General features: G+C 40.5%; 1 long non-coding RNA gene across 1 annotated transcript; it reads right to left on the reverse strand.

Annotated features, from left to right (window-relative positions):
- Nucleotides 1-11,003: 11,003 nt before the first annotated feature.
- Nucleotides 11,004-12,117, reverse strand: LOC144991093 (uncharacterized). Its single transcript, XR_013654997.1, has 3 exons — nucleotides 12,029-12,117; nucleotides 11,357-11,905; nucleotides 11,004-11,290 (listed from the first exon to the last, which is right to left on the reverse strand). It is a non-coding gene; the product is annotated as an uncharacterized LOC144991093 (long non-coding RNA).
- Nucleotides 12,118-12,564: the final 447 nt, after the last annotated feature.

Raw genomic sequence — 12,564 nt, forward strand, 5'->3', positions numbered from 1 at the left:
CTACTAATAAAATAACATTAATAGTGTATTACCTTATTTGGAGAAATCAAGTTGAAATGATCCCAAGCCACAGAACGTTTTTTACCGGGTGCCATGACGTTGATTCTTACGATACATGGGAAACAACAGAACTGGTCGGGAAACGTTGTTTGGGATTCATCTGTATTTATAGACAACAGCGCGCCCTTCTGATAAAACACACCTGAGATCTGAAACCTGGTTCAGGTGAATGATGCATTTGGCGCGTCATACGTCATCAATCACGTGATCTGCGCTCGTTGACACACGCTTCGAAACATTGTGCCGAAACACTCTGTTTCATGAAGGTGAACCGCGCGCCGAAGCCCCGTGTCAAACGGGCCATCCCTACATACATATATATATATATATATATATATATATATATATATATATATATATATATATATATATATATATATATATATATATATGTTGTAAACACAATGCCTTCATTTCATGGGCCTGTAAGTAATTGGATGATTGACTTCCATGGGCAGGTGTGGGCAATGCCCTTGTTAAGTCATTTTGAATGAAGGAGATAAAAGGCGTCAAGTTGATTAGAGGTCTCCTGCTTGCATTTGGAAGATTCTGCTGTGAACAGACAACATGTAGTCAAAGGAGCTCTCCATGCAGGTGAAAAAAGCCATCATTAAGCTGAGAAAACAGAAAAAAAACATGCCAGAAATTATTAGGATTGGTAAAATAAACAGTCCTGAGAAAGAAAGATAGCACTGGTGAACTCAGCAATGCAAAAAGACCTGGATGTCCACGGAAGACAACAGTGGTGGATGATGGCAGAATCATTTCCATGGTGAAGAAGAACCCATTCACAACAGCCAACCAAGTTAACAACTCTCTCCAGGAGATAGGCAGATCAATATCCAAGTCTACCATAAAAAGAAGACTGCATGAAAGTAGATACAGAGGGTACACTGCAAGATGCAAACCAGTCATAAAAAGCATCTAAAAATGCCAGCACAGTTCTGGAAAAACATTCTTTAGATGAAACCAAAATCAACCTCTACCAGAATGATGGCAAGAGAAAAGTATGGAGAAGGCGTGGAGAAGCTGATGATCCAAAGCACGCTACATCATTGGTAAAACACTGTGGAGGCAGTGTGATGGTCTGGGCGTGCATGGCTGCTAGTGGCACTGGGACACTAGTGTTTATTGATGACGTGACACAGGACAGAAGCAGCCCAATAAATTCTGAGGTGTTCAGAGACAAACTGTCTGCGCAGATCCAGGTGAATGCAGCCAAACTGATTGGGCGGCGTTTCATAATACAGATGGACAACGACCCAAAACATGCAGCCAAAGCAACTCAGGAGTTTATTAAAGCAAAGAAGCGGAATATTCTCGAATGGCCAAGTCAGTCTCCTGATCTTAACCCAATTGAGCCGCATTTCACTTGTTGAAGACTAAACTTCAGACAGGCCCACAAACAAACAGCAACTGAAAGCCGCTGCAGTAAAGGCCTGGCAGAGCATTCAAAAGGAGAAAACCCAGCATCTGGTGATGTCCATGAGTTCAAGACTTCAGGCTGTCATTTCCAACAAAGGCTTTTCAACCAAACATTAGTAATGACACTTTTTTTCTGTAATTTCATTTGACCAATTACTTATGAGCCCATGAAATAAAGGGATTGTATTTAAAAATGCTTTAGTTTTTCACATTTTTTTTCAATCTTTTTGTTCAACCAATGGAATAAAAGCTGAAAGTCTGCACTTCAATGGCATCTGATTTATTTTATTTAAAATTCACTGTGGTAATGTATGGAAACAAAACTAGAATGTGTCTGTCCAAATATTTATGGTCCTGACTGTATATCTATATCTCTACATCTATATATATCATGCCTATGCGATGTAAAATGTAATGCGTGTCAAAATAGAAGCTCACTACGTTTGTACAAGTCTCTCTGCCTCTATAGCATTGTTAAAGTATTAGTTTGCCACATTTAAGGTGCCGGTTTGTGAGAATTTTGGTCTGACATCATACCTGTCCGTGGGGCAAAAAGGTTGGGGATCGCTGGTCTAAGAACTCCTTCACAGTGGTAATCAGATGTAGAGAACTACATTACCCTAAAAACCATGGCTGGTCTGTAAAAAATATTGGTGTGGGGATGGCTGGGCATTCTCCCTCCTTCCTTTCACATTCCATCATCCATTTTAGAGGAACATGGAGACTCACTTGAGCACGGGTGTTAGCTCGCCTCTGCATAGATGGTTTGCGTGATTGGGTGAAGTGTTTCACACTGGTTGGTTTGGGGGCGTGGGTGTGTGGGCATTATCTGTGTTGTGCATGTTGACATGTGAGCATTTTTTGAGCCAACAGATGTGGTTGTGAGGTTTGGGTGTGCGTGTGTGGACGGGCCCCGCCCTTAACTTTTATTGCATCTGAGCCTCACTGTAATCAGTATAACCATCCAAAGAGTTGCTGCTTTACGCTGCTTCATGGTTTTACCCCCCCCCCCCTATAATCACCCTCCCATTCCCCACTCTCTAATATCCCTCTCTCTTCTTCCCCCCTTTCCTTTTCCGTCCGGTCCAACACAAAAGAGTTTCAAATATGATTAAAATGAATAAAGTTTGGCCTTGATTACAAAAGGGGGGACGTACCTCTGGTTTGTCTGAAGATTCCTAACCCCTGTTGTTAAAGTAGAATATGTCCAACACAAGAGCTTTCATCTGTTTGCCCAGCTGTTGGACAGGACAAGTTAAAAAAAAAATTTTGGGGATGTATTTGTGTTGCAACTAAACTAGGGTTGCCCAAATCCAGGCCTCAAGGGCCGGTATCCAACTCGTTTTTCAACCAACTTGCCATTAAAGGCTCCTTATTGGCTAAACACACCTGAACCAGGTAATCAACGGCAGATGAGGCAGGATTTCTGGAAAATGAGCAGGAAGTCAACCCTTGAGGCCTGGATTTGGGCACCCCTGAACTAAACCAAAACCTTTTTATGTGTAATATTTTCGAGTTGTCATTTTCCTCTCTCTCCTGTAATTTTTTTTTATAAAGTTTTCTAAAATATCTTTTGAAAAAAACAGTCTGTAGTCCAGTATTTTTTATAACAGAAACAAGCTGACATAAAAAAAATGTGGGTAGCAGAAAGTATAGCAAAAGACATTTGCCATGAAACATAACTATCTGGGTGTGGCAACCCACTAAGTGGGTGTGGTAACATTACCTATTACCATAACATAAATGCATTGGTCTAAAAGCACCCACAGCCAGGGTAATTCTTGATTCCAAAGTCCATGTTGGCTTTAAAGGCAGTATAGGATTCCAAAAGAGGAAACTTTAAAATGTTGGCACAGGTATTCGCCATTGGGAATGTTGACGTTGAGAAAGATTGGAACTGAAGGCGTGGCAAAGGACTATACCAGGAGGAGGCACGCATATAAAATCTGCAGTGAAAATGAACACCTCCAAGGTCACAGAGCTGTCATCTTTTAAAACTAGATGGCATATAAAAACATTGACTGTAAAAACCTACTATATTAAAGGGCCTACATCATGCAGAATCAACCTTTTTGAAGTGTATTATAATATTAATTACTCTCAAAAAACAACCTAAGCGTTATTTTGATCTGTTCACACATTTCAGTCAGACAACTCATGTAGGAATACTATTTATTTCACATCTTTTGTCTTGCTTTCACATTCCTTTATAATTGGCATTTCACATTCTTTTAGTTTGGCACGAGATAAATTTCCATAAACTTTTGGGTAATAACTACCCCCAACACCAAATTCATCAAGGTTGGGTATAATTAAAATATATATCTGTGTGTAATCAGATGAGGTATGTTTCGGAGGCATTCCATATTCAGACTTACAAGTATGACTGCTATGTGTGACCATTGACTGCTGGGCCGCTCCCTTTCGAGTACAGCGTCAAACACCAACCTGTAAGACGACACAACTTAACATCCAAATCCGAAGCTTCCACTGGCATCATATGATAAAAGCTTAAGTGACATGCATAATTTAGAAGCTTCCATCTGAGTACTGTGAATGAGCTTAATGCTATAATTTTGATGCTTCCATCCGGCATACTATGATACGAGCTAAAGTAACCTCCAATTTCAAGCTCTCCATTGTATACCGTAACACAGCTTAAGAACATCCTAATTTTGAGGCTTCCACCTAACAATATAGTTTTCAAACGTCTATAATCCAAGATTTTGTATGCCGTTCTGATGCTAAAATATTGGTTGATTCAAGTAAGAAAGCTCGTTGAAACTCGGAGGAGGTTAACCGCCCCATCACTTTCAGTGCAGAATAGGTACGTGGAGTGCAGTCGTCGTTGCAGCTCCAGATCAAGGAGTGCAGGGGCAACGATCTGCAGGGAAGCTGCAAGACAAGCAGAGACTGTGGAACTTAGAAGCCATCCGACTTTGTCGAGGGTTTTACATCATCCGCCAGAAACTGAATTGCTGACCGGGGAGTGTGGGTCGCAGGCTCAGGAAGCGATGCATAGATAAAGACAAAGCAGTATTAGTCTTGGCAATGAATATATACATAAATTAGAACTGATAAGTTTAAAATGCTTAAGATAAAGGGAATAAAAGTGCTTTTAAGAACAGTTCTGAGAAGGAGAAATCAAGTAGTGAGTTTAAAGAGAAGGTTCTATTTGTGTATTCATCATACCATAGTAGACCATCAGAGCACAGATTCCAACAAAAAAACGACAGTTAATATGGAACCTGCCATAATAACACCAGAAATTCTTTTTTTTACATGCACCAATGGTAAGAAAGAAGTAACATTTCATCATTTCCGGAGGCAAGCACCTTAGGAAGGCCATTGAGGAGCAGGCGAATAGAAGGGTATCCAAGGACCAAGGAGACTAGGAAGATGAGGAAGGTCGCAATCCCACGCAGCAATGGACAGCAGCTTTGCTGGATTTGATGTTTTGTACTAGATATCAGCGGTTCTCAAATAGGTGGACAAGAAGAGCACAAATAACCTAAATATTAATTGGCAAAGGGGTGCCTGGATACCGCAATGAAGAACAATTCGAGATTTATGAGGGATCATAGGTTCCGATAGTAAACTGGCTAGTCGAGTGTCATCTGTTTGAAAGCAGGGCAGACTAAGGATTGGTTTGCGACAGAAATTTTTACTCTTGGAACTGAAGCTAGAGAGCGTCAGTGATAATTCTACAGCCAGGATCAAACAACTCGTAGTGCAAGTTATTTAAACACTAAACCAAGTCAAACGATGATGCATTGACTATTTATCAATGCACTTCATAAAAAAACGACCTTTGTAATAATCTCTACGGCTGAATTTTCTCAGACCCACATGATCCGTGAATGAACCATTAGAGCTGTATATTTGGGTTAGCGACCAAAATTTCCGGCGGCAGGACATCCATAAACCAGTCTTCATAAAATGTTTTCCCCTAAATCAACAGAGGGCGCAGCCTCAGAACACCGAAGAACTGAAACAAACACTGTTAAAACAAAAACACACTAAGCATTGAGAATTAGAGACCAGAAAAGCAAGACAGAAACATCCAGAACAACAGGAACACGGGGGTCCAGGTCTGAACTACCCAGAACAAGAAAACAAGATGACGGATGACCTAGGATTATAATGCACATAGCAAAATTCAGGTGGCCCAACAGCGACAAATTCTTATTTATACAACCAAAGATCTAATAAACGATGTGCTGCACAAACGCGAGGGATGACATAGTGGCAGAGAGGCATGCATCAATAAACCAGAGATCCATGGCAGAAATAAATCCAGATGGGCGTAGGACCATACGTCTTACTTAAATAAAGCGGAAACCCAGATTCAAAAACTAGTCGCAACCACGGCGTTGCAAAAGACCGGTGACAAGGAGGAAAATAAAACACAGAGAAAAGATCAAGAAGATGCAAAACAAAGGGGCGCCATTAGGATTACACCAAGCCCAGCACAGGGCTTCCGAGAAATGAAGTAAAAAAACATGACTGATACGACAGCCAAAGGTAAACATACCTAACACTTCGAGCCCCACCTAAGGCCAGAAGACGCCACTGGGAGGTATGGAGAGGCAGAACAGTGAGAACATCAACAAAATCAGCTTCCCCAGCCATGCACTGCATCCGGTGGAATTAATCATGGAGATGGCAAGGTCACCCAAAGTGCAAAAACAAAAATCGGAAGGATCACGAGGAATTCGGCTGCTGAAAGCCAAAATGGATGAACCGAGGCGCCGACAGTTCTCACATAATCGCGTCAAACATGAAAACGTCCGAGTGGCCACCTTAGGGCTGACTCAATAAATGGAAAAAATGGGGCCCTGGAAAGAGCTCATCACAAAGCCCCCCCACAAACCAGCCATAAATCCCTAAACAAACCAGAGAGAAAATAACAAAATATCTGTTAGGTTGAGAAGACAGGGCCACGTACAAAACTGACACATTCACAATGGGGCTGATGTGAGTTCCCTGAAGGCTAGGGCTGGACTCCCTGGGGAATACAGAGCAGTGTGGCTGTCCACAAACCAGCCGGCCCCAAGGGAGAAACGGTGGAGCAGAACCAGACATCTGAGCGTGCAGTCGTGATGACACGAGGATCGCTGTTCCTGGACCAAGTGAAATAAAATGAGAAAGGAGCCACAGACGCTGCATAAAGAGACCAATGTTGAGTAAAATGTCCACAGATGAGACAGCTCCATAGACTGACCAATCCAAAAATGCAATTATTAAATGTACACAGCTTTAACAGAAAAGAAACAAAAAAAACACCACAACAAAGCCAGCACCGAATGATGGCCCACACAGTAGAAACTGAACCAGGTTTTGAAGAGAACGCACCATGTACTTTTAACAAAAGGACTGCAAGTCCCAGGGTCCTTAGGGGCGTGACGTCACCGATGTCCTGGTCGAGCAGGAAACGGGAAGAGCCGCAACTCGGAAAAACCACAACACAGAAGCACGAAAGATGACCGCAAGCCGTAACCAAGAGATTCCGGCGATCACGGCACTCCAGAAGGCCAATACATCTCTCGATCGAACACCACTGACAACCAGAATACTGCAGGATGCTTCCTCTGCAGGTTCATGCCGGAGACGCAAGGACCGAGGTGCCAAAAGACGCGCCGGGACAGCTGTTGAACAGCCGAAAAAGGAGGGGCAGACGCGCGGAGACAGACTCCCTCACACCCGAAGAAGGGGAATCGACAATCCGAAAAGAACGGGGGGAGGACATCATGACGCTGAAAATGATAAGGAGAACAGCGAGCATGGAGAACCGGCGACAAACGCAGCGCTGCAGTAAAGGAGAATGTTATACTCTTTGTGCACCTGTTGATGACACACCAAACATGGAGGTTTTGCATTCAACTCTATGAACAAATAAAACTCTGTCCATTCCTCCTGGAAAGCACAGCACACCACTTCAACCTTTTTGTTCTTTTTGACAACATCTTGGTCATTACTGTGTCACTACTGATCATTCTTATAGCAATGCAACAGTGGGGGGGCTTGCGCAGAATCAAACTACATCTTACTCAGACTCGGAGCTGTCAGGTTTTGCTTTTGGCACATGCGGATATTTGCTGTTTCACCTGTTTTGCTTTTCTTCTGCTCCCCCTAGTGGCGGGATTGCGCATTTCAGTTATTTCTTTAAAAAATGTAACGTGTAAAAAAAGAAACATGCTTTTTTTTTTTAAAAAAAACGTCATAATAATGGTTTCCTGTTCATGACTGGGCTGGACTGAGCCATCTGGGGGGCTGTATGTTTGACACCCTTGATGTAGTCCCTTATAACACTTAACCTTTCATAATTTGTGTGTATAAAAGAAGACAAGGAAATTGTGAAACCTTCACAATCAAGATAGTCTGCCCAGTAAATCATGTCTTTGTCTTTCTGAGCACTTATGTTGCTTCCCTGTTGACTTAGTACTGGCTGGAACAGACTTTCTATCTGTTCAGCAGACAGCTTCACATCAGCATGACAGAGAGCAGGAACCAGGACTGTCGGGTGCCGCTTCGGGGCTGTGAGGAACTGCAGACTTTCACGTCCAGCCTTGAATCTAAAATACGAATATTACGTGCATCACGTAAAAGTAAGTAAGCAAGAAAAAGGGACAACAGCAACTTATTTTTGCATAATTAAGTGACAACAATGAAATATGAAAACCTAGCTCTCGATTGCAGTGCTGTTCCTGTGGATGATGTACCACTTCAGATACTCCTCTGCAATTTTGTTTTGTTTGCATGGCCTGACATGACTGAAGCACCCAGCAGTGTGCAACATGGCGGTGTTCTCTAACATCAAGTACTGAAGAATTTCGATTGAGGGTGGATTCGGAAACTTTTATTTTTCTTTCAAATTAAATACAGTTTTTAACACTGAACAGGACAAATATGTCTGCATTTATCTTTAATGCAGAGAAAAAAGATAATCAACAAACACTTGAGTACTATATTCTTCAATTATGCTGATAGGGGCAGCCGTGGTGCAGCGGTAGGGCGGTCGACCTATGATCGTAAGATTGCAGGTTCGATTCCCACCTTGCATGCCCATGTGTCGAAGTTCCCTTGGGCAAGACACTGAACCCCACCTTGCCTCTGGAGGGAGGTTGGCGCCAGTGTTCGGCAGCGGAGCCGCCGCCAGTGTGTGAATGTGTGTGTGCATGGGTGAATGGGACTGTGACTGTAAAGCGCTTTGGGCCTTTGAAAGAAAGTAGAAAGCGGTATATAAGTATACGCCATTTACCATTTGATATATTGAATATTTTCCATAACATGGTTTTAGAATAAGCACTTGTCTTTTATCACTTCTCAATAAAGATACTCTGTCATATTCAAAGAGGCTCATCAGAAAGTGTTGCTGGATGACCAAGTGCAGGAACACCAGCAGATGGGGATCTTCCCCATGATGACATCATCCACTGATATCCCCTCAGAGATCGTTGAAGGGTTTCCAGATGTTTGCAACATTGACTTTTTCAGCAATATTCCAGTTTTTTGAGACACTGAGCTTGAAGGCTTTATTGTCCGTTTATTAGAATCAGAAATGTTGAAAGACGCAAAGGCAGATTCTAGAGCAGTTTATTTAGCTGACACGGTGTAGTGGTTAGCACTCTTTTTTTTTAATATATCTATCTATATATATAGATAGATAGACAGATGTTTTTATGGATTTCGGAATCTAAATGAAGAGACAGAGTACTACACGTTTCAAATATGAATTTAATTATAAAAATGTTAATGCCACAAGGATAATTTGAATGGGTTAAGTGGACAAAACTCTCTTTACTCATATTTTACAATTTCACATTCTTCTATCAAGTATCCCCATACCTCATTTAGGACTTTCCCCATCTCCGCATATGTCATGTCTTCTACAGTTGCCTTGAAACTGTCCTGCCCTGAGAAGTAACTGACTAGATCCTGTGACAGAAAATTGGGGCCCAGTCCACCATGTAGAATGGATACAGCAATCATATTCCCTGCTAAATAATACCCATCTTCTAGGATAGTGGTCCAAGAAAATTCAGAGTTAAAAATATTAAATCACTTTCCATATTAAAAAAACACTGCATGGCTGAAATGTTTTTTCTTTTCTTTTAAGATATTGTACAAAACAAAACCTGTTGAATTGTGGTCTACGTAGCGTCTCTCCACAGGTCCATCAATATGGGTTGTTTCTTGAGCTCTTTCATCAAAAGTGAGAGGACTTTTCTCTTCGGGCAACCTGTATCCATACCTTCTTCAAGTGATACTTCATTGTCAGAGAATTCCACCAGGATGTTTTTCTTCTCTGAGAATGTTGCCCTTTTAAATCATCTGACTGCTCCGTTCCAGATGTCAGAGCGACAGATGTTAGATATGCTGACAGTCAATATCAAGTGCCAGGTTTGCAGTTATCTCAGAAATTGATGGGTTATCAACAATGTCATCAGATAAATCATTACCATGTTATATGGTACACGATAGCTGACATTGTTTTCTAGGAAAAATAGCAACCACAGTTGAATTGAGCGTTAACGTTTCTTCAGTCTTCCATATCATTTTTACATCTTAAAATACATTTGCTAAATTTAAACATATCACAATTTTACAAATTGTTTTACTTTTTTAGATCAGGTATACATTTATTCCAACACATTAGATAGATTAAATTACTACAACTCCCCGTACAGAATGAAATAATACCGGTACTATAAAAACTAAAGTTAAACAAATAAATAGTGACAAATAAAGTAGCACAATAGTGCTGAAAAATATATCAAAATATATTGTAAGTGTTTTAGATTGGTCAAAATTTATTCATTTATTTTTCTAACTCTAGAAATGATGACAAATTTGAAAGCACAAATCCTACTAACAAACTGAGCTGAAATTATACAACATTTTCACATAGAAATACTTACCATTGATCATAAGCTCATATAGGTCTTTCATTCAGTCCAGACACTTTCCAGCCTGATCTGTTAATTGCTACCTGGGATGAATGACATGTGTATGCCACGTGGATGTTTTTTTTCCAGGTCTGGCAATAAACACAACAGCTTTGTGTCCCAGAGTATTCAACTTTTCCACCTAAAAAAAATTGTTACATCATCAGTAATAACTATGCGAAGTACAATTGCAGATATAAAAAACCGATGCCTCATCCAAAACAGGTGTAGTGGTTTTGTTCTTCCTGTGGTTTTGCAACCAAGTCTCCTTCTTGGATGAAAACTTTTCCAGTTTTGTGACAAGCTTTTGCTTCATTGTTTGGCATAATTTGCACGTCTTTGTTGCCACGGCAATCACAGCTTTACAGGTGATACAAAGCTCATTTTGACCAGTTGAAATTCAGTAAAAAGGCATTCTTTAAGAAGTTTACTAATAAAGATGTCATTGGAATGAAAAAAAACAATTTGTGTGTGTGTATATATATATATATATATATATATATATATATATATATATATATATATATATATATATATATATATATATAATATATGTTTCTCAGTACCTGCAGCCCAATTTTTAACATCACACACCCATTGCTGGACAGTGTCTTCTTGTATCGACAGCTCTTTAGATAGCTGATCAAGATCTGCTTATGCCTCAGAAATCCTTTGTGCGGTCTGTCAAAAGCATTGCAACATTGTTGAGCAGTGTTTGAATGAAAGAAGTCTAAGAATCATGGAAAACGGATGTCTAGTTTTTACCTTGATGTATCTTTTAGCTAGCGTCCGGTCAAGCTTTTCCACCTTCCGCTTGTTCCATCCAATGGCCTGGATCGTAAGGATATCTGTGTGTACTTCAAGCACAATATATATTAGCCCAGGATAAAAAAAAAAACATTACATTTTTATAATCTACTCACCAGCTTTGGACATGTATTTCGAACATATGGCTGCCCAAGACAGGACGCTGTTCACTTGCTCAACCTCCTCCCCCATTGTTATTTCTGCTCCCTATTGGTTTCGTTTTCCCCACTGCAACTGCAACAAATGTGATTCGTTTCTGTTAGCATTAAGTTTAATATCTGGAGTGATAGTGCAGAAGAAGTTGCAATCATTACCTCACACATCCAGGAATGTGCTTTAGCATGCATGATTTAGAGGAAATGACGCATTGTCAACAATTCCTGTACTGTAGTTCAGGAAAGTGGCGCACAACCCTTTGCAGATATGGCCAATATTTGCACACCACATCGGAGCAGAAAAACCCTACATTCTGTGCAGCAAGTTGTTTTTGAAGAAAGACAGGATATGCAAAAATTTCTCCACGGAAAATATTAAGTCCTTTCAACAAGATCCCGCGACGGCTCTCAGCAACCTCAACACCTTCCTCATCCACTTTGCTGGTAGATTTGTGAGAGGACTCTCGTGCTGCTACCCACTCCTGTTCCACATCTTCCCTTTCCAGGGTTCTATTACAGATGACCAAAAAAATATACAAATGGGATTTTTTTATTTTTTTTTATATTAAGATGCATTTAATATTTTCAATGTGAAAAATTTAAGGCATACACTTTTAAAAAAGTAGACTTTACATGTCGTGTTGCACCATGGATATAGTCCACAAAAGAAGCCACCTCTGTATCTTTTGCCATAAAAACACCATCAAAAAATCCATCAGGTCTAATGGAAAAAAAAAACACGTTAAAATTACATACATATCCATTAAAATTAAACATAACATTGAAAATGTTTACCCATACCCTGGTTGGCTTCTGAAGCGGAAAGGTTTGCGGTTCCCATCCACTGCAACAGCCAACATGGAAGGGGTGCATGCTGGGCACTTAAAGTGATGCACCTGAGACAGCCTCTCCACTTCAAATTTGGCATAAGACCACTCCTAAAAAGATTTCTGCATGGTGTCGCCACATATTTTTCCACTCTGGTTTAAAACAAAAGGGAAAAAAATCATGGAAAAAATGAAAGATATAACAGTCGATGAGAACCACAGTTGTTGCCTCAATTATGCAATTTACTCGACCAAAGACATGGTGCGCTGTTCAAGCATTCCTTGACATTCCTGGTGCAGTAATTATAAGATCTTCATATGATGTGAACAAATCCACTGTAT

Source organism: Oryzias latipes, chromosome 3 (genome assembly GCF_053564925.1).
Source record: "Oryzias latipes strain Hd-rR chromosome 3, Olatipes_Hd-rR_3.1".
Classification (NCBI taxonomy): domain Eukaryota; kingdom Metazoa; phylum Chordata; class Actinopteri; order Beloniformes; family Adrianichthyidae; genus Oryzias; species Oryzias latipes.